This window comes from Enhydra lutris, unplaced genomic scaffold, assembly GCF_002288905.1.
Source record: "Enhydra lutris kenyoni isolate GAN:26980312 unplaced genomic scaffold, ASM228890v2 scaffoldscaffold22, whole genome shotgun sequence".
In the NCBI taxonomy this organism is placed as follows: domain Eukaryota; kingdom Metazoa; phylum Chordata; class Mammalia; order Carnivora; family Mustelidae; genus Enhydra; species Enhydra lutris.
The window spans coordinates 39,780,388-39,803,246 of NW_019154106.1; positions in this window are offsets into that span (position 1 = coordinate 39,780,388).

A 22,859-nucleotide genomic window follows, 5' to 3' on the forward strand; every position below is an offset into this window, starting at 1 on the left:
CGTGCCAGCCCTACAAAGACTACCTCTGATTATCCTTATGGGTAATTAAAAATAATCCACCTATTTAAGCTAATTTATTTTGAGTTTTCTGTCAGCTGTGGTCAAACCTTTATAAGATAATTAATGTGAAAGTGGTTGGTACATTGTAAGCCCTCAATAATTTTAGTTTCCTTCTCTTATCTTTCCAGCAATTTCATTCTTCTTACAAAGCCAGAGAGCCTTTCTTAAATTCAAATATTAAAAACCAAATTCCACAGATATGCTCATGTTATCCCCATTTCAAAGTCATTGATGAGGTCATGATGAAGGTCAGAGGAAATACTTCTGTAAAAGTACTTTGTACATTGTAAATCTCCATCTATACAGGAGGCATGGAGACCTTTCTCGGTATGGCCACATCTCTAACCAGCCTTGTTCCTGTTCTCATCTCCTGCCTAATCTCTCCTATCCTCTCCTAACATCTCCTTCCAGACATCTTATTTTCTCTCTATACCAAACTGAATGCCTCATGCATAAGTCTTAACTTTTTCTACTTAAGGCAGAGAAGAATAAGCACAAACCCCAAGAATATCTGGGGACAAAGCCTGAAGCAGCCTTATAGAAAAGCCCAGAATTTCTTGGCAGCATTAGACTTTATCTCAAAAAATTAATTTGAATTTTTTTCTCCTTTACTATATACTCCTGTTTACATTAAAAAATATATATATACTATTTAAATCACTCATCCTTGAGTAACCTGTTGTTTTGAGAACGCAGATCCAGATCTGGGGAAGGAAGGCCACATTTGTCATATCTGTGCTTTTTGTGCTGTTTCTTCTGCCAGAAACGTCTTTCCCTGAACTTTCTTCTTCTTAAGTCTCCTCTGTAAACATGTTCTCAATTCCTTCAAGCAGACTGAATCACTCTCTGGCATGTTGTACACTCCTCTCCTATAGTACTTGAGAGATTATATCTGAACTGGTTTCGGGGCACATGGTATTGGAAGTGAGATGGCTATATCTCCCATTAGTCTATAACATCCTTCAGGGAAATGACTAGAATTTTGTACCATCATCACCATTATAACCACCACATACCCATACCCAATATGGCCTCACACTGTGCCTAGTCCATAACAGATGCTTGTTCAAAATTAGATGCAGTGAACAAACTGGTGAATGTTCAACAAAGAAGTCAAAAGAAGAGATATCTTTGTGGACCTTAGACTTCAAATTTCACCCCCATGCATCATCTAGTTTGGCTTAGGTCAATGCCAGCTGTGACCTCCTCCAGGTATATGGCTTAGTACACTTCTAAAATGGACCCTGAACCCTTCTACATGTACAATGGATAGATAAAAGCAACCATCTCCAACTCAAGTCAGCCCAGCCAGGAAAATCCACTGCCAATGTCCCAGTGGTTTCCGAAATGTCAATACTATGAAGGTTGACGCTAAGCTCCGCACACCCCCACATTATCAAATGCCCGTTTGCTTCATGTTTTGTCTGGTCTGTCAGCACCATTTACTGCTGAGCAGGTCCCTTATCTTTATTGATCACTTAATTTATCTTTTCTTAACTTCCCTTGCACCGTCTGGTGCCGTGTGTCCGTCTGTTGAGGCTGTCATGACTGGTTTGCTCTTGAAATAATAGGGGCAGCAGGTGGTGTGACTAAGTCGACCCTTCGCAGAATGGGGGACCATTCCCAGTCCCTGTCTCAACCTGCCAGTGTGTCTACACCCTCCCAGCTGTTCCACATTAAAGCAGTCAACTGTGACTTTACAGTCCGAGTTTTACACAACTGTTTTACAAACTGGGAAGAAGGTCTTTTGTCACAAATCCTTTGTCAGGCAGTAGAATGGGGGGAGAGAAAGCCAGTTCTGAGACTTGGTGCATTTTAATGATTATGCAGATAGATGCATACTCCTTTGCTTTGGTAAAAAGGGGTGTGGGTTGGGGGTTGGAGGCTGGCTGGGAGGAGAGAGCAAACTGACTCCTTGCTCTTGGGACAATTTAGTAAGGGGAGCAACTGCTCTTTCAACACTAGTTTCAGCTTCAAACACTACTCCGTGAAAACCTTCGTTCCTCTTTTAAAGTGAGAATAAGGGCAATTAGAGCCCTATGTCCCAGGGTCAGTACTCTGGGGGCAAGTGTTTGCAATTGAGAAAACAGCAAGAAAATTATGCCTTTGGGATTTGAAAGCCAAGTGCCTTTATGACTTGGGGCTTGTAATCACATGTGAGAAGCCATGAGACAAAGTGAAAAGAGCAGAGACTTTTGAGTCAGATAGATCCCAGCTCCAAAATTCAGTGATTTTGACATATCTCACTGTTGACAATATGGTATATTTGAATTCCTATTTCTTAATACAGAAATCTTTGATATGACATTTATCTCTATAACCAGGGGTTGATTAATCAAAACATTTAAACAATGAAAACCCATCTCTCTCTCTCTTCTGCTCTACACACACCCACACACCTACCCCTTCACTTTGATTATAAGCTAAAAGGCAAGGGAAAGACAATGTAAACTTATCGTTATGGAAAGAATATATTAGGCTAAGAGTCAAGAAATCTTTCTTTCTCTCTTGTCAACACTAACGAGCTGGTTGAGTTTATGCATAGCACTTAAGCACTGCGAGCTTAGTTAGGAATAATCAATCAGAGAAAGATAATTATCATATGGTTTCACTCATATGTGGAATATAAGAAATAATGCAGAGGACAATATGGGCACATAGTGGGAAACTGAGTGGGAAGAAATCAGAGAGGGGGACCAACCATGAGAGACTCTTGACTCTGGAAAACAAACTGAGGATTGTGGTTAGGGAGGTGGTTGGGGGGAATGGAGTAACTGGGTGTTGAACATTAAGGAGGACACACGATGTGATGAGCACTGGGTGTTATATGTAACTAATGAATCATTGAACACTATATCAAAAACTAGTGATGTACTATATGTCGTACTATATGTTGGCTAATTGAATTTAAATAATAAAAAAAGGGAACTATCAAATGTAGTTTATTTCTAAGGTGGGTGAATCCAGAAAGTGGATGGTAATGGTAGAATGAGCAGAGAAGAATCATTATCTTTCTTTTTCCTCATTTATATAGGTTTGCAGAGACAGAATTTCTACTTTCTTCTAGATGTTAGAACAACAGTTAACCCTTCCTCCTAATGACTACTCTCTAAGGTGGGAGAGGGCTAGATTCTCTGCAGTCACTTCTCTCTCCTGGGTGATGTGGGGCACTAAATGTTGCTGACGCATGTCCTTTTCTCTTTCTGGTTGGCTGGCCCAGAGGTCACAGGTACTATACTCTCCTTCCAGTCCTCATCTCTTAATCCTTGTGGTGAACAAATCTGGGTTAGAACCCAGGTCCCATCAGCAAAAGCAGAAATACTCAAATGTGACCTGCTGACCCAAACGTTTATGACCAATCCATGATAAGAAATGCAGACACTGTCATTAAGCATTTAGAAATCGGTCAATTCAACCTAAGCATGAAGCAAGTTCATTTTTCATATTAAAAACTAAATATTGATATAGCCAAGAGGAAAATATACAGCATTAAATGTTTATATTGGAAACTAAGTAAGATCTTTAATCAACAATCGAAGATTCCATTTATGAAATTTAAAAGAAGGGATCAAATTAAAACCAAAGCAAGCAAAGGGAGGGACACAATGAAGAGCAGAAATCAATAAAATTTAAAAAATAGAGACAAATCAATAAAGTTAAAAGTTATCCCTTGAAAAGATCAATAAAGTTGATAAACTTCTAGCCACGTTGATCAAGAAAAAAAAGAGGAAAGACACAGATTACCAATATTAGCAATGAAAGAGAGGACATCAATATAAACCCTACACAAACTAAAAGGATAATAAGATAATATTATAAACATCTTTACATCAATGAATTGATAGCTTAGGAGATATAGACAAATTCCTTGAAAGATATAAAGTAATCAAGAAGAAATAGATAATCTTAATTGTCCTTTATTATTTTCTGAACATTCAGGCATGATACTCTCCAGTTTATATTCTAGACCCTAGATTATATTCTTTTGGTGTCCCCCACAGCTCTTCAGTGTCTTACTCATAGAAGGCACATAGCTATCTGTTTAATAAGTGCCATTTTAAAATTTATTTTTATTTTTTATTTATTTTTCTTAAGTAAGCTCCAAGACCAATATGGGGGTTTGAACTCACAACCCCAAGACCAAGAGTCACATGCTCTACTGCCTGAGCCAGCTTTATTTATTAAAGCAAACGAATTTGTTATCCAAGCTATGCTATAAACAATCTTCAGGCCTAGAATGGGTTCACTGGTGAATTCTACCAAACATTTAAGGAAGATATATGCCAATTTCATACAAACACTTACACGAAATAGAAGGGACAAAAACATTTCCTGAGTCATTTGATGAGGCCAGCACTATCCTGATAACAAACTCAGAGAAAGACATTATAAGAAAAGAATTTCATGAATACAAACACAGAAATCCTTAACAAAATTTTGTCAGATTGAATCCATCAATATATAAAAGATTATACATCATGATCAAATAGAGTTTATCCCCAAAATGCAAGGTTGATTTAATATTTGAAAGTTAGTCAGTCATGCCAGCGAACTAAAAACAAAATGCTCTGTGCTCATATTATAGGTGCAAAAGAAAAAAAAAAGTAGTTGGCATTATATGTTTATAAAAAAAAAAAAGTAGTTGACAAAACACCAACATCCATTCATGTTATCATAACATTTTCAGCAAGCTAGGAATAGGAAGGAATTTCCTGAACCTTATAGAGACCATTTATAAAAACTTGTAACTAACATTGTACTTAGTGGTAAGAAAGGGGATAATATTCTCACTAAAATCAAGGAGGCAAGGATGTTTTTGCTCCATTATACCGGAGATTGTAGCCACTGCGAAGATGCAAGAAAAATAAATAAAATAATTGTAAAAGAAGAAATAAAACTCTTTATTTGCAGACAACATGATCATCTAGTAGAAAATCCACATAATCTATTTTTAATGGTCCTTGAAGTAATAAGTGACTTTAGCAAGGTTTAATATGCAAGTCAATTTACAAAAATCAATTATATCTATTTATTAGCAATGGACAATCAAATTAAATTTTAAAATCTCACTTGCGATAGCATCAAAAAACATGAAAAAAAATGAAATAAATCTAAGCAAATATGTGTAAGATTTATGTGGTGAAAACTATAAAACACTGATAAGAGGAATTAAATACCTACATAAATAGATATACCATATTTATGGATCACAAGACTCAACACCAGGAAGATGTCAGCTCTGCTTAAATTGGTCTATAGATTTAAATAAATCTCAATCAAAATACCAGTAAAATACTTTACATAAAATAGAAATCAAAAGCTTATTCTGAAATTAACATAGAAAATCTAATACCTAAAGTAGCCAAAACAACTTTGAAAAAACAGAATGTCAACTGATTTTGAGGAACTCTGTGCACTAAAATATTAAAAATATTAAAAATAGACATATTAAAAATAGAAATATCATATGACCCAATAATTCCACTATTGAATATTTACCCAAAGAAAATGAAAACACTAATTTGAAAATATAAATGCACCTCTATATTTAATGCAGCATTATATACAATAGCCAAGATATGGAAGCAGACCAAGTGTCCATCAATAGATGAATAGAAAAGGAAAACATGGTTCTTGTATAAACAATGGAATATTATGCAACCATAAAAAAGGATGAGAGCGAGTCATCTGAAATAACATGGATGGACATAAAGGGTATTCTGCTAAGTAAAATAAGTCAGACTGAGAAAGACAAATAACATATGATCCCATTCATAAGTGGGATCTAAAAACAAATAAGCAAATGAATAAACAACAACAACAACAAAAGCAGAATCAGACCTAAATACAAAGAACAATCTGATGGTTATCAGAGGGAGGAGAGTGGGAGAATGAGTAAAATAGGTGAAGGGTGAGGGAGATACAGCTTTTGTGTTATGTAATAAATAAGTCACAGGAATACAAGGTACAATATAAGGAATACAGTCAATGATATTGTAATAAGGATGTAATGGGACAGACGGTAGCTATGCTTGAGATGAACACAACTTAATGTACAAACTTGTTAAATCACTATGTTGTACACCTGAAACTGAAATCGTGTGTCACCTAAACTTAAAAAAAAACTTACTATAATGCTACACTAATAAAGATAGTGAGATAGTCAAGTATAGACATATAGATTAAAACAATAGAGGATCTACAAATTTGCTACAGACATAGTCAACTGATTTTTCACAAAACTGTCCCGGTTATTCAATGGGGAAAGTGTAGTCTTTTCAGTAAATGGTGCTGGAAATAAATGGAACGTTCATATGCCAAAAATATTAAAATGAAATAAAATCTCAATTTTTAGTCACCACATAAACAAAAGTTAACCCAAAATGGTCACAGATGTAAATGTAAAGACTAAAACTATAAAATCCCTAGAATAAAATATGGGGAAATATCTTTACTATTTTATATTAAGCAAATATTTCTTAAATTTAAGACACAAAAGCCATGAATCATAACAGAAAAAATACTGATTAAATGGACTTAATAAAACTTTTAAATTAATGTTCTTTAAAAGCCATAACTAGGGGTGCCCGGGTGGCTCAGTGGGTTTAAGCCTCTGCCTTCGGTTCAGGTCATGATCCCAGGGTCCAGGATCAAGCCCCGCATCGGGCTCTCTGCTCAGCAGGGAGCCTGCTTCTCCCTCTCTCTCTGCCTGCCTCTCTGCCTACTCGTGATCTCTGTCAAATAAATAAATAAAATCTTAAAAAAAAATAAAAGCAATTACTAGAAAAATTAAAAAAAATCAAACCACAGAGACAAAATATTTACAAATAATTTGATGAAGGACTTACATTTAGAACATCTAAAAACTCTTTTAACTCTTTATAATAAGAAAAAATTTTTGGTAGCAAACTATTTGAACATACACATCACCAAAGAAGAGATGTGAATGACCAATAAGCACATGGAAACATGCTAACATCATTAGTTACTAAGGAAATGCAAGTTAAAATCACAATGAGATGCCACTTGTTAGAATGGCTAAAAGAAAACAAAGCCAACTGTAGGAAGTGCAGGTGAGGATGTAGAGCAAATGGAACTCTCATACATTGTTGGTGAATATACACAACAGTGTAGTCACTTTGGAAAACAATTTGACAGCTTCATATAAAGGTAAGATTTGTGCTTACCATATGACCCAGTAATTTCACTCCTAGCTATTTACCCAAGAGGAAGGAAGACTCACATACCAATAAAACCTGTAGTGACTGGTGCTGGCAACTTCATCCATAGTCATTAAAAATCAGAAATAACCCATATGGTTTATCAACTGGTGAATGGATAAACAAAGTTTGTTAAATTCAACCACTCAACAATTAAAATACTACTCAGCAATGAAAATGAATGAATTACTGATGCATATAATAACATGATGAATCTCAAAAGCGTCATGCCGAATAAAGAAGTCACACAAAAAGGCTCCATGCTGTATGGTTCCATGTATATGACAATTTATTACTTGTTTTATTGTTGTTTCTGGAGATTTTCTATTTATTTCTTGTCTTTGTCACTTTTGGTCTTTCCTTTTCACTCAAAGAGTCCCCCTTAATGTTTATATGACTTTTTGAAACAATATGAAATTCTTTGCAAATTTGTGTGTCATTCTTGCTCAGGGGCCAAACTAATTTTTCTGTTTCACTCCAATTTTAGTATATGCACTGCCCAAACAAGCACTATATGATATTTCTTTAAAAGGCAAAACTAGGGGCGCCTGGGTGGCTCAGTGGGTTAAAGCCTCTGCCTTCAGCTCAGGTCATGATCTCAGGGTCCTGGGATCGAGCCCTGCATCGGGCTCTCTGCTCAACAGGGAGCCTGCTTCCCACTCTCTCTCTGCCTGCCTCTCTGCCTACTTGTGATCTCTCTCTCCCTGTGAAATAAATAAAATCTTGAAAAAAAAAAAAGATACAAATCTCCAGTTACAGAAGGAATAATTCTGGGGATCCAATGACCAGCATAGTGACAAGAGTTAACTCTCTCTGTCAGAGATACTCTCTGTCAAATAAATAAATAAAATCTTAAAAAAATAAATAAATAAAAGGCAAAACTATAAGCAATGAGGTCAGAGTTGCCAGGAGCTAGCATGAGGTAACATTCTGGGGATAATCAGACTATTTTATATCTTGAGTGGCTGGTGAATTTTAAAAATGTTTGAATGTACACACAATTGTACAATTGCATCCTTTACAACTATTAAAATGACATTGAAAGAAATATATATATATTTATAACTGTGTGTGTGTGTGTGTGTGTGTATATATATATATATATATATATATATATATATATATATATATATACAGAATTTTTTTTTCAGAGAGGAAATAGGGGAGGACAAAGAGAGAGGGAGAGAAACTTAAGCAGCCTCCACGTCCATCATGGAGCCTGACACAGGGCTTGGTATCACAACCTTGAAATCATGACCTGAGCTGAAATCAAGTGAGACATTTAACTGCTTGAGCCACACAGGCACCCTTATTTGGGCATATTTTTAAAAGAGTGATGTAATATACACAAAGAGGGTTTATTTTAAAATTTCTAAAATGATTCAACATAAAATAATCTATTTTTTTCATAAAATAATCTATTAACATCCATTCCTGATTTTAAAAAACCCCAATAAACAAAAAAAGTAATAATGTAACTTACTATGTTACATTCCTCAAAAAGTTATGTTACCAAAACATAACTTTATGAGGAATTACCTATAATTCTCAGCCAAGATTCTTCTAAGTAATAAAATACCAGAAAAAGAAATGAAATGAAAAATCGGAAAAGTAGAGACAGTTATAATTATTTATAGATTATATAATTTGCCATACGGAAAAACCAAGAAAACAAAGACAAGGAAATGCTGTTACGTGTTTCAGCATAGATGAACCTTGACAACACTATGCTAAGTGAAATAAAGCAGTTATGAAAAGATAAAAACTCTGTTCTCCCACTTATATGAAGCATCTAAAGTAGTCAGACCAATTAAAAGAGAAATTACAAATAAAGGGCTAGGAGAGGGAAAAGGGAGTTGGTATTCAGTGGATATAGAGTTTCAGTTTTGCAAGGTGAGAGGTCTATAGATCTTGATGCACAACAATATACATATAATTAACACTACTGTATTATACACTAAAATGGTTAAAATTATAAATTTTATCTTATGAGTTTTTTAACCAATATAAAAAGTACTATTGGAACTAATTACACTATTTGTCTATTATTGAACAATAATTTATGAATAGAATGCTATAGAAAAGTAGCAACCAGTTGGAAAATATCATGGAAAAATAGGTGCCAGTAGTAAAAACAAAAAGAATGATATAATACCTTGGATGAAGCAAAACTTGCAGAACCTATTTATTTATTTATTTACCTATTATTTATTTAAGAGGGAGAGAGAGAGAGAAAGCACAAGCAGTGGGAGGGGCAGGGGGAAAAGCATGTAGTGGTTGATCCTAGGTCCCTGGGATCATCATCTGAGCCAAAGGCAGACGCTTAACTGAATGAGCCACTCAGGCACCCAAACCTATTTAAAATAACTATAATTTTATAGATATGTTTAGCAAAATTTTTCTAGATATGTCTCTTTAGGCAAGGGAAATAAAAGCAAAAATAAACTATTTTCAGTTACAACTTTTTTTTAAAAAAGATTTTATTTATTTGACAGAGAGAGATCACAAGTAGGCAGAGAGGCAGGCAGAGAGAGAGAGAGAGAGAGAGAGAGAGAGGAGGAAGCAGGCTCCCTGCCTAGCAAAGTGCTGGATGCAGGACTAGATCCCAGAACCCTGATATCATGATCCAAGCCGAAGGCAGAGGTTTAACCCACTGAGCCACCCAGGTGCCCCCCTAAAAATAAACTATTTTCAAAATAAAAAGCTACTGCACAGAGAAGAAAACAACAAACAAAATTAAAAGGCAACCAGCTGAATGGGAGAAGATATCTGCAAATGACATATCCAATAAAGGGTTAGTATACAAAATATATAAAGAATTTATATAAATCAACACCCAGAAACAAAGAATCCAATTAAAAAATGGGAAGAAGAGGGGCGCCTAGGTGGCTCAGTGGGTTAAGCCGCTGCCTTCGGCTCGGGTCATGATCTCAGAGTCCTGGGATTGAGCCCCGCATCGGGCTCTCTGCTCTCTAGGGGAGCCTGCTTCTTCCTCTCTCTCTGCCTGCCTCTCTGCCTGCTTGTGATCTCTCTGTCAAATAAATGAATAAAATCTTTAAAAAAAAAAATGGGAAGGAGAAATGAACATTTTTCCAAAGATATGCAGATGGACAAGAGACATATGAAAAGTGGCTTAACATCTCATCAGGGAAATACAAATCAAAACTACAATGAGATATCACATCAAACCTGTCAGAATGACTAAATTCAACAACACAAGAAACAAGAGTTGCTGAGGATGTGGAGAAAAAGGAACCCTCTCGCACTGTTGGTGGGAATGCCAACTAGTGCAGTCACTGTGGAAAACAGTATGGAGGTTCCTCAAAAAGTTCAAAAAATAGAACTATCTTATGATCCAGTAATTATGCTACTGGGTATTTACCTCCAAAACACAAAAACACTAATTCAATGGGATATATGCCCCACTGTGTTTATAACAGCATTATTTACAATAGCCAAATTATGGAGGCAGCCCAAGTGTCCATCGATAGAAGAATGGATAAAGAAGATGTGATATACACACACACACCACACACATACAGGAATATTACTCAATTATAAAAAAGAATGAACTCCTGACATTTGCAATGACATGGATGGAGCCAGAGAGTGCAATGTTAAGTGAAATAAATCAATCAGAAAAAGACAGATACCACACACTTTCACTCATATGTGTAATTTAAGAAACAACAAAAGAACAAAGAGAGACAAACCAAGAAATAAACTCTTAACTATAGAGAACAAACTGATGGTTACCAGACGGGAGGAGGGTACAGAGATGGGTTAAATATGTAATGGGTATTAAGGAGGGCACTTGTCATGAGCATCAGATGTTGTATGTAAGTGATAAATTACTAAATTCTTTACCCAAGACTAATATAACATTGTATGTTAACTATACTGGAATTAAAATACAATAAACAAAACAACTACAAAACTTTACTGAAGAACATAAGTGAAAACTTGAGTAAATGGTGAGACATGGTGTGTCCTTCAATGATAAGGCTGATTATATTAAAGATGCAAATTCTTCTCAGATTAATCTATAATTTAATGAAATTTCAATAAATGTTCCAATTGTATATTTTAAAACTCAAATATAATTTTAAGTATATCCAGAACATTAAGGTCTGAGAATAGTCTAGAACATTTTTTAGAAGTATTATAAACAGTGTAAAGGACACAGAGGTCGTTGTCCTAGATATTAAATATTAGAACATATTAAAAAACAATAGTAATTAAAACAGTGTGGCACTGTGCATTTTCGTTTTCAGAAAAGAAGGAAATTTTTGGAACATAATGATAAGTTCAGAAACATACCTTTGTATATAATGAACTTGATAAGTGATTCAAAATATTGAGGAAAAGATCTAAGGTCCACTATCAATAAGTAGAGGTGGGACAACTGGCTCATCATTTGGGGAAAAAAATGTTAAATCCTTATTCTTTGTGACATATCCAAATAAATTCCAAATGCTCCATTTATTTAAATGTGAAAGATAAATATCCAGCTAATTATAGAGTGGAAGAGGACTTGACAAGGTTGAGTTCTGATATAGATCTATAAGGAAAGGTTGACAAGTTAGAAGAAAGTCAAAACTTCAATGAAGAAAATATTAGGAACATAATGAAAAGAGGCAAATGACAACAGAAAACACATTTGCATTACAGTAGATCATCAAAAGAAAAAGAAACTTCTTACAAATAAATGAGATGAACATTTAACTAGAGATATAGGCCATGGACATAAGGAGAAATCCATAATATAATTCATAGAAATAGGAAATGCACATCAGAAAAAATATCCAACTTCCTAGTAATCAAATAAATCCAACTTAAAATTGGAATTTGGGGGCACCTGGGTGGCTTAGTTGATTAAGTGTCCAACTCATGGTTTCGGCTCAGGTCATGATCTCAGAGCCATGAGGTGGAGCCCCACGACGGGCTCTGCAATCAGCATGGAGTCTGCTTGAGATTTTCTCTCCCTCTCTTTCAAGTAAATAAATAAATCTTTTTAAAAAATCTTAAGAGAAAATCGGAATTTGTTTTCATTTTAAAAATATTACCTGCAGTGTTCATCTTTGTTATGCTGATGGTAGATATGAATTTATACCACTTTATCAGGAAATATGATAATACCTTCTAAAAATTCAGAAATATTTGTATCTTTTGACTCAGAAATTTCCCTGCAAAAAATTTATATTAAAGAAAACATTAGGGGCACCTATGTGGCTCAGTGGATTAAGCCCCTGCCTTCAGCTCAGGTCATGATCTCAGGGTCCTGGGATCCAGCCCCCATTGGGCTCTCTGCTCAGTGGGGAGCCTGCTTCCCTGTCTCTCTCTGCCTGCCTCTCTGCCTACTTGTGATCTCTCTCTGTCAAATAAATAAATAAATTCTTAAAAAAAAAAAAAGAAAACATTGTTCAAGAGTGCATTCTGCAAGGATATTCAATAGAACATTGTTCATAAGTATAAAAACTTGGAAACAGCTGAAACAGATTGGTTTTAAAAATGTCTGTACGCAAGATTGCATCCTTTGCAACTATTAACATGACATTGTAGGAAAATATTTAATACCATAGAAAGCTGCTTAAGGAGAAAAGTAGATGCAGTATGATCTCATTTGGTAAATTAAGAAAAAATACAAAGAGTGGAATATACAAGTCAAAATGTTAATAATGACTTTTCTCTTTTGTATCCTGTATTATCTAAATTCTCTAAAGTGAAAAATTCAATTTAAAAATGATCCATTGCTTATTTTGTTTATATTGTCCTTATGTTGCAGAGTAAATCTAACCATGTTCATACATACGTGATTCTACATGTCAAGTTTGGGCCATATTTTTATCATATCATATTCCAATTATTTATTTAAATGCCTATCTCTAGCAGACCATGATGTCTTTCAGACTTATTCATCTTCAGTATGTAATATAATATTCCTTACACGTGATGAATAAATATTTAAATTTGAAAAAAAAAATGATGCTTCACCAAGTAAGAGATTGGGGAGACAAACACATGTCAAGATGCTCACTTTCAATAGTTAAAGAAATACAAATAAAAACCACAATGAGATACCATTTCATACCCATTAGAATGACTGAAGATTTTTTTAATGACAATACAGAATTCTAGTGAGCAATGAACTCTCATATATCACTGGTAGGAATGCAAAAATGGGAAGCTAATTTGGAAAACTTCGACAGTTTCTTCGAAGGCTAAATACACAACGTGCATAAGACGCAGCAACCCCAGGTATTTACTTAAGAGATATGGAAACATGTGTCTTTCATGCAAATATTTATAGCAATTTTATCCATAATTAACCAAAACTAGAGACAACTCAGTGGTCCCTCCACTTGCGCATGGATAAATAAATTGTACTATGTCCCATACAATGGAACACTGCTCAGCAGTGGAAAGGAATAAATAACGGATACAAACAACAACACAGCTGAATCGCAAAAGCAATATGTTAAAGGAAAGAAGCTAGACGTACGTGGCTACATAAGACACGGTTTTATTTATATGTCATTTTGGAAAGGAAATATCAGTGGTTGTCAAGGAGGAAGTGGTGAGGGGGTTTAATTGCAAGGGAACTTTCTGGGATGATGAAATATTCTATACCTTTATTAGTCCCATAACTGTATACCTTTATTCTTATCAGACTGCGCACCTAAAAAAAAGTGTGAATTCTGCTGTATGTAAATTATACTTCAATAAATTTGACTTATAAAAACTATTCATATACACAATGTGTACTCAAAGTATGCATATAATAAAGTAGGCATTAAATGTGAGGAATTGCTCTTTTACTTATCATTTTTATTTTATTATGATTTAGGAGTGGCAAAAAGTCATGAGTGTACTAGTAATTTTATTTACTAATTGCCCATAGGCACCCTTTTGGTGAACTATATATATAGTTTTGTAATTCTTCTACTTCTGTTGTTTAATTACATTAATGGAAACCTAATTTTATACCTAATAAACACCTCAATTTGTGTTTTCTATGTCTTTGCTTTCTTCATTTCATTTGCCTAGTACTTCTTTGCTACTGCATTTGATACATTTAGAGGTCATAAAGAAAAACTGGTTCATCAGTACAGATAGTTCTAGAAGCACCATTCTGGAGGCAGTGAATGTAAAGCCTTGCCCCCCTCCCTTGTCTGTGTGTGTTGTTTCCCTTGTAACTGGTTTGGATCACTTTCTATCCTTCAGAGCCAATCTCCTCTTTACAAGCAGGTAACAATTTTAGAAATTCCACTGGGTCTCAAGTTCAAGATTATTTTCCAATGTAGCTCTACTGACAATCTATGACTAATTCTCAACTCTTTCTGAAATTGGCATTTGACGATGGAGGGAATGATTGGACACATCAAAACTTTAACATGAAGATCCTTCCAGTTTAAAAACCCTGAGATTCTACCAATCTCCACCAAATAAATAAATTTATTTATTTAAAACAAACAAACCGTGCTCTGGGGTTTTGCCAGTGTCAGTGCATAGAGAAACCTCCTTAACCCTAGTCCTTTTCACCATTCCTGGCCACTTCCCTTCAATCCAGCCAACGATTACAGATACTTCTTCTTTATCAGGTCCCTACTCATGTAATAAGTTTATAATAGGGAAGATAAACTAAAATCCGTGTCCTTCAAGAATGTGTAGCTTATCTTATGATAAGAATTGTTTTTCAAAACAGTGATTTCAAAGCCAGTAAGGTCAGTAATTATCAAGAAACATTCAGTTGGGTTTTCTTCCTTAGGTAATTAGATAATTAGCTTGATTTTTATAAACTTCCGTTCTCCTATTGTCTTAGGCTTTTGTTTAAAATTGTTCTGTATTTACTTATATACTTAGAGGTTTTTCCGTTGACACAGCATTAATTTCCTCTGGTTTGTCGATATGTTCAAGTATTGGAAGATAAGGTGTATACAGAGATCCCCATTTCCAATCTTTTTCTGTGCTGAAACGTTAAGGCCAGGACTTTAAGAGATAATGATCTAAATGATTTTCATTTTGAAACTAATTGTTTAAGTCCAACCACCAATTAAAAAAAAACAAACCTTCTTTCTGGAATTTTTTATGAAAAGTTCTGACTTTCCTGATAAGCCCCCTATTTTTGTATATTACAAAATGGGATTTATGTAATTTATCATATTTCCCTTTGGTTTAAGCCAAAGATTATATCTCCAGTTTATAATTACTTAATCCTCCCTTTATATGATTTTTGTAAAAAAACTGTCTCACAACTTTATTTAAACTATCTCAGAACTTCTGTGGAAGATAGCAGGTATACAGCACTCAAAAGTAGAATGATTAAATTAATAATGGCAGTTTAAGAATGGATTCTATTAGGTCTTTCCTTTCTTTGTACTACTTTGTTTAATTACTTAGATTTCAAGGACTTTCAAGAGCCTAAATGTATTACTTTTAATGAAATCCTATAATGATATATAATCAGGTATGAATATTTATTGCATCAAAATTGGATATTGTTTATTATTTCCCTCCTAATGAAATCAAGGATAACTTATTAGGTTTCTGGGGGGGGAGATAATTTTTTTTTAAACAAAAATAAAAAACTTCATAAGTAACTAAAACCATGTAGTGGGGAATTCTATTCCCCAAGAAAATCCTAGGTAAAAATTTGAAATTAGGCTTTAAGAAAAAAATTCAAAATAGTATACAAGAGATCTTGGCAACATGAATGACAAGCAACATGTTTTCTTAAGTACAGTGTCAAAAGTTTTAAAATTTTGACCTATAACCAAACTCTGAGCTTCAGGTTTACCATAGAATACAAGCTTCATCAAAGATGATCCTATTTCCAGTATCTCTTATACCTCCTGCATCAGTAGCAAAACAATGTGAGCAAGCAGCTGAAATACTTGCCATCACACCCTGAAAGTTGGACTTTTTCTGAACATCGTCATTTAAAAGTTCTCCAGTTGGTGTTATTTACTGTGGTCAGGCGATCAAATAGCAGGGTCTCTCACCTCAGGGACCCAGGGCGTAAATTAGAAAGAAAGCACAAGTGAACGGAGTTTGGTGGTCATTTGAGACCCTGATGGACATTTGTCTACCTCACAAAAGCCTCTGTACAATTGGGCTCAATTTGTCACGACTGACAGTTTCTGCTCTAAAGAGGCCCAGATCTGGAGTGGCACAGATGTTATAGTTTTTCTCATTCTTCCGTTTGACACAGGGAAGAAATTCACCCAGCAGACTTAATCCTTCCAAGCAGTCTGCACAACCCCAAACAGGAACCTTTTCTCTTTTCTTCCTCTCTCCGCGGAGTTCTGGTCAGTTCCCTTAGGAAAAGAGAAGCTGCCCCCGCTGCCACGGCCTTTTCGGAGCAGCAAGAGCCCTAGAGACACAGTCATCTCAGGAACCACTAGAATGGGGCTACAAATTGCCAGCTGAGAGAACTTCCCCACAGAAGTCTCTGACCTTCTGGAAGGCAGAGCCCAGCCTATCCATTGCTGTATCTCCTACCACAAAAGCCCAACTTGGTTGATCTCAGAATAGGCTGTCCATAAATGTTACATGAAATTGACCGAGGAGTTTGACATGTCACCTTCTATGTCAATGAGCCCATCTCAAATTCCCCTTACACTAGTTGCAAAGAAAGCCCAATTTGTAATCAGGTATCTACAGCAGGGTCCTAAGAAGGTACAACTGCAGTAGTTTCTAGTAGCAAAACTCAACAAATGCCCGTGGTTTTTGTTCCCAGAAAAATGACCCAAGAAAACAAAAATGGTTGTGTAGGTACCTTGCAGTGAGTACAGTTTCCAAATAACTGTCTTAAGTGTAATTGAATCTGTCCTTTAACAACTCACAAATTATCTCCTGACAACTTGAAATAATAGACCTTTTTGTTAAAAGGAGAAAGCTTGTGGAGACCAAAGGTTAAACAGGTCTTTTCATCATGATAAATCACTGGTTAGTGAGGTCACTATTGTTGGGTATTATGACCATTCCCTTTAATGCCATTACCTCCTGGTTGTAAAGCTGACACTACTAATGGTCTTCATTCTTTGAACTTCTCCACAATATTGACTGGCTTCTCGGAGCAGATGTTCCTTGGATGACATTGCAAGAGGGACTACAATTCCTACTCATGGAAAGAGTTTCAGGCAAGCTAATGGAATCCAGGCGGTCTAGGCTTTTGCAGAAAGGCAGTAAGAGGTAGCAGGAAAAAAACAAGGAGACGGCTTTAATTCTGGTATAATAACATCAATTTGCCGTGAGGACCTGAGGCAATGTAATGTAGTAACTAGCACCAAGAGCTTAATGAATGCTCATTAATTAGAAGTAAGGTGACAAGTGCAATTAATATTTGTTTCGTTCCTTAAACATCACAATAGCATACACCGTCTCACTTATCCTTATGAAAACCCTGGAAGTTGCATACACTGCCACCACTCTTAGATAAAGAGGCTGAGATCCTGTAGAGAAATTATTTCCCTTGGTCCTGCAGATACCAGATGATAAGGAACACGAACTTCTTGCTCTCCCATACAGCCATGGCCGCCAGGAGAAGAAATTAACCAGTTATGCCCCAGACTGTGTAGTATCAACAAACTACTCCAAAGAGTTCCTTTACAAATGCCAAGTGCACAAGAGAGTAGTTCTTCTTTTGCATTTGATGAATGAACAGAAATACAACTATCTAATTTTCATAATAGAAAGATTTTAGAGATCAGTGATGTAAGGAATACAGGCAGGCAGCTTAGCAACACTTGAAGTCAGGCAACAATGAATGTATCATCAATGTCAAATCTTTGGCAACATTCTAGGGACAGAATGGCTTCCGGGGCACTGTGCAATTTTTGAATCACAAAGATTCCTTTTCTTGTTGTTGTTGTTGTGTTGTATTGTTTTGCTTTATTTTGTTTACCTGGGTCAAAGAATGAAAACATGAATGAATAATCCAAATATGTTGCTAATATGAAGTCAAATATGTGTGATACCTTCCAAAGCCACACATGATTAGTATTGTGTAGACAAGAGATACAGAATTTTGGCATGAATTATACATCCTATCCAACAACTCCACTGCCTTTGTTGGAGGAAACAGCAGCAACGCAATTGTGGTCACCTGAGGGCTAGTAGGCACTTGAAAACTTTGAGTGAAACTGAAAAATATTTGTATGAATTTATACCATTTTTGTTTCATCAAAACTGGAAGCCTTGAAAGAACTTAAATGCTTTACTCTTTGGGTTGCTAATAAAGAACTTTTCTCCCAGGGGAATGAATGTGGAATCACCAATGCTTGCTGCCTTTTCTCCCCTCGTAAGTAATTCTATCCACAGCTTTAAGCAACCTTTGTTACTTCAACCCCCAGTCCAGCCAAAACAGCGTGGGTTTGCTTTGCTTTTGAGAGTACACTGAAGATTTGGGGTTGGGGGTGGGAAGGGGGTGATAAAACAATTTAAAAAAAGGGAGAAGCAACAGAACCATCTGTATCCAGCATACTGGACTCTCATTAAAGACGAGGACTGTATTTTATTCACTTTTCTACCCAGCAGACAGAAAGCATTCGATACATGTCTACCGAAGTAATTAAATAAATACATCAAGATACAAATGCATGAATGAAAACTTCACAGATACACTGTAGATAAGAGCTTAATTACTTTAGACTTTCTTTTCTAAAGCTGGCTCCCTTCAAGTACTTAATTTGTTATCACAATATCCATGGGTCAGTTAGGTGGGGAATCAACCTGTCTATGTCGACAGATGAAGAAACGGGTCCACAGAGCAGGGAGCAAATGACATAAGAGTGAAATGTTAATTTCAACAAGCCTTTGCTCTATTTTATTTTATTTTTTTAATTGTGAAAGGGAAACCATCCAAAGGAAAACTGTGCAAGAGACAGTCTCAGTTGTGCATATGCCTGCAAAGAGGAAAGAGGTTTCCGTTCTAGGAAAAAGAGTTAAAATCTTCCCTTTTGCACAACAAAGAATGGAACATGGTATTGAAACATTGAGTTAATCTCCCAAGTGCTTTGTCTCTGCAACACCAAAGACACCGAAATGGGGGGAAATGCTGGATGTCTGGACTCTCATATCAAAGCCCTAATAATTAGCTCTTTTTCACTTTTTTTGAGAACACAACCCTGGAACCACAAGGGGGATTAGGCAAATGTTAATTAGTAGGGCTTAATGTCCAAACCAAAGCTCAGACCAGGCCTTTTCAGCGTTCAGATGAAATCTGAAAACAAGTCAGGAACACTTTGCAATGTTTCAAAATATATGAATACTAAGTCCTGTCTTGGTAAAATGGATATCCTGCTTAATTTCATTTTTCACCCATTTAGGTATCACAGAGAATCTAAATTGGAGATTAAACCCCATTCTTTTCCTTTCAGGGTTTGTACAGACTCAGTCTCTAATTAACTTAAATAAGTAATTCCGAGAACCTCTGGACAAGTCAGTAGACAGAGACATGCTGGGAGGCTGGCAATTTACATTTTGCTTGAACTCAACAACAATCCTGTACGGTGTTAGGTTTGGTTGGTATAATTACTCCTATTTTAGATGAAGGAACTGAGGCTCACAGGTAAAATGAGGCTAGGACATAACAACTACTAAAGAAAGACCCTTGCCTCTCTGCTTCAATGATTATGGGACTTCCCCTGTCAACAGCTCAGTTTGGTGATCAGCAGAATGGGGTTTCCAGTGTCTGCCGCTCCTTAAAATGCCTCCATCTAATCTGTGTGATAGTATGGAGGGGCCAGATAGCTTCAGCTGTAACTCCAGGGGTGATCAGCTCACAGATTGTCAACAGAGCACTATCTACGAGTGGTGAGCTAACGCTATCTCAGAAAAGATATACTCCAGAAAAGGCCAAGTCATTCTTGATCGATAATTCACACTTTGCTAACTAGCATAAGGAAGTCAAACAGGGGAACACCTAGCAGTGGAACAAACATCCTGTTAAACAGTATTATAAATGTTAGGAAATCAGCTCTCATTGGTAAAGTGAGAGGCAACCAAGTTTCAGGGAATGGGCTAAAACAGGTTAGGGTTAGGGTTCCATCCCATGCTTATGCGAACATGGTGTAAGAACCTACTGAAGCTATTTTCTGAACCCCGAAGGAATGCACCCATGGCTTGACCTCTAATTGGTCCTGCATTCAGCCATTGCTTTAGGAGGGTTTCTGATTGTGCGATGCCAACTAGAAGGCAGAGAACACTGCCCAGAAATGCTGCTGTGTCTGATGCAGGTGAATCTTCCATATGCATGACTGTTGGAACACCCGACAGAACAGAGAGCTGGCGACTAATCAGGCTCTCAGGTCAGAGTATAGAAACCACACAGAACTGTTAGTAAATATCTGTATGTGTCCAGAATTTAGTCTAAGACTTACCTACATTACACATTTATAACACAATTTGGGAGAGAAGCTAACTTACCCACCACTAACTACAACTATCTACCAAAATAAATCTGAGTTATTCAAGGATCGGACTGGGTCAGGTCCATGCATAACGACAGGCATTAGTGTGAACCAGACATGGGTTCAAGTGCAGCTTTGCACATCAGTCACTGAACCACAGTTGTGGTTTCCTCGGTGAGACTTCTGGCTCTGTGGTTCTTTGATTGCACATGAGCTCTGGGTGAGGATTTCTGTTAATGACTTAGACAGTTACTTCACTCTGCATTTTCATTTCCCCATTTACAAAATGCAGATAATAACTGTGTCTACCCCATAGCATTGTCATGAAGAATAAAAGAGATGATCATGAAAAATAAATAAAAGAGATGATTATGCAAAATTACATCAGTGATCATCACATAGTAAGTGCTCGCTACATGTGACCCACTGATTATTACCGTTATAATTTCAAAGATCCCAATTCTTTCACTTTATCCAAGACATGCTTTCTCCTGGAGGGAAACACTCTAGGAAAGAAGAGGTTCTGCAGAGATGAGAGGCTAGCCTCTACTAGAAGGCTCAACCCTTAGTTTTCTGTGAGTTGAATGATTCCCCACTCTGCGAAAGCCAGCTGGCTGAGCCGCCACTCTGCCTAAAAGTCCTACAGACCATGGTGCTCCTGGTCCCTCTGTTTCCACCTGGAGGGCTTAGGAGAGAAGGGAAGCAGAGGTGGAGTTCAGGATGCAAAGGTACCCCTGAAGTGAGGCAGGTGAACACAAGAAAGCATATTACCCATTTAGCCTCCTTGGGTTTCTCCCACAGTGCAGAAATTTATTGATAGGAAGAAGGCATTTCTTCAGTCAGTAAGTCATTTCAAACAACTGTAGCAGACATTTGCCATTGTTTTTGGTTAGTAAGCACCAACCTCCCTGTCTTTTGGGGAAACCACCTCCATGGTCTCAGCATGAGCCCAGCTCTACTTTTCACAGCAGAAAATGATGAATCAGATATGCCCTCTCCTCACATGACCAATGCTTCCATGGGGCCTCACATACCCAGGGGGTACACACGCCTGCAGCAACATTGACATCCAAGATCCCCATGAGACTACTGCCACAGCACCGATTTTAGCACTATTTCTTGCTGCTTCAACCTCTTTCTGAGCCTGGTCCCCCAAGTTGCCCATTAATTTGGTGATCTACCTTGTTCTTTAAAGCATGTTCCTCTTTGGATTAAGTTTTCCAGAGATATTTTCTGTGGCTTACAGCTAAGAGCCCAGGCTGATTTACCAAACTATTATTGGGCACCGCTGATGCCCCAGTCACAGGAGCAAAACAGAAGAGATCCAAATACCCTGAGAAGCTTGCCTTTGAGGAGGGGTAGAAGACAGGTACCCAATCCATCCGACCCTCCCTGATTCATCACTGTGATCACTTAGTGCCTACCCTGCCCATAACATTGCCTGTCAACAGGATATATTCTGATCTTCAGATTCATTATATTCCCAGCATTTAGCACAGGGCTTGACAGGGAGATGGGCTCAATATGTGTTTGTTGGAGGAGTGAATGAGGAAATGAAAAAATATATTACAATGTGTCACCAGGGGTCAGTCTTCCCCGATATTACTACGCTGATCCAATCATATAAGGAAGGCAGGATCAATGTTTTATCCTCTCCCTTTATTTATTTAGAATAATGAGCTGGTGCTGTAGGATCTTCCAAAGATTACACATGAAGTTCTGTTTTGGAATCTTTTGATTAACACTTTGAATTAGGAATTTAAGTACATTTAATGTGTTCAACCCGTTGCTGTTATTCGTCTCATTGATAAACAAATCGTGCCAGCTTTGGGCAGTAGAAGGCTCTTCAAGTTGGCCCCATTAAACAGCTGCAGAAAATTTAATAATGCATTTGAAAGTCTGATCAGCAATTGTTTAAAACTTTTTGATTGTCTCTATTTTTCAACATTAAAGGTGGTTTTTTTTTTCATTTAAGAAAGTTATAAAAATTGCTCTGTGTTCAGCCTGGTGAATGGTGCTTGTAAGTGTCCATATATGTGTCTCTCTTAGTGTCCTATCTTGCCTAATAGAGGGTCTTTCTCCCAGACACAGTCCTTTGCAGGCCACGGCAGCCTGCAAGCGTTGGGCAGTCCTAAACTGTACCCATGAAATGACACAGATGACAACC